The sequence below is a fragment of the Hipposideros armiger genome, unplaced genomic scaffold (assembly GCF_001890085.2).
Source record: "Hipposideros armiger isolate ML-2016 unplaced genomic scaffold, ASM189008v1 scaffold_837, whole genome shotgun sequence".
Classification (NCBI taxonomy): domain Eukaryota; kingdom Metazoa; phylum Chordata; class Mammalia; order Chiroptera; family Hipposideridae; genus Hipposideros; species Hipposideros armiger.
The window spans coordinates 9,284-10,787 of record NW_017732187.1 but is presented as its reverse complement, the minus strand read 5'-3'; positions in this window follow the sequence as shown (position 1 = coordinate 10,787).

Here is a 1,504-nt window from a genome sequence, read left to right as displayed (position 1 = left end):
ATTTTTTTAGGATTGGCTACTAGTACTTATTTTTTGTTCCTTTGGTGGTGTCATGTTTATCTGATCCTTCGTGATCCTTGTAGCCTTGCACTGATGTCTGTGCATTTGAAGAAGTAGTCATTTCCAGTCTTTACAGACTGGCTTCAGCAGAGAGAGCCCTTTACTAGTCAGCCTAGCCAAAGATTCTAGAGGGAGTGGCAGTAGGGGAACACAGGTGGGTCTGATGATGGTATCTACAGGCAGGCAGGCCTGGTGCCAGGATCTACTGGGAATAGACTGGCACCTGGGTCCATGGGCTTGGGCCTGGAGCCTGAGTCAGTGGATGCAGGGGTGGGCCTGGAGCCTGGGTCTGTGGAGGCAGTCCTGGTGCTGGGGTGAGACTGATGCTTGGGTTTTATTTCTTCATCACGTTCTGTCTAAATGCACTACTATAATCTGTTTATTATTACCTCTTTAATAAAAATTCTTCCCATATAAGCTTCAAAACTCATTAACATGCATTCTACTTTCCTAAGCAAATTTTTAAATTTTGATGATAATTTCTACTAAAACTCAACTTTTGTGTTTTGAAAAGTTGCAGCTCCGTGGAGATCTGCTTTCTGCATTGGCTCATTCTTGTGCATTGTGTGCCCCAGCTTCAGAAATGTCACTAAAATTTGGGTGGTCTCAGGGCATTTTGGTCTAGCCAACCAAAAGCCATTATATTTGAGCAGAAATTTAATGTGATCCATCTTTTCACTTTATACTTTCATAGTTCTTTTGCTAAAAAGGCTCTAAGGGCTATACCTAGTCAATGAAGTCCTCCAATAAAATTAGATTCATTGTTCTGAACTTTAAGTATGAACAGAAATTTCTTTGATGCCAGTATCACCCAAGATAACAGTGAACTGAATAGATGCCTGAATACTATGTAAAGATTTATTTTAAACACTATTTTGCTAGCGGTGCTCTATTATACTTTAGCAATATAACAATCTATATCTAATGTGGACAAATTATGTCTATACAACAATCCTCTAGGTTGGCTAAGGGAGGTACACAAAAATTACTATTAGCTTTATTTTAATGTATCAATGGCCTTCTCTGATTAGTATAATCTAACATTTGATCTCTTCTATAGTTGGATATATTTATTCTCATGCAGCCTGTTTTCACATATATTGTTCAGATGTGTATTTTTTGTCATTTTATGAATCAGAGCCCCATGGCTGGTCTTCATATACACTGCACCATGGCATGGGGAGATTAGTACTTGCTTCAAGAGACTGTGGGTCAGATTTCTCTTTACAGGCTGGATAGTCTTATTAATACCATAAATTTAATTATGATACAAATTTGGGGTGGAATGGAATAACAAATTATGAGTTAAGTAAGATTTCTATGAACCTTGCTCAAAAATATGTATTTTACAGAATTGTAGCAAACAGAACGTGTAATATTTAAGTTCCTATGATTTGTTTATCAAAAAAATATGGAAACTTGGGATTTAATATTCTATGAGAGG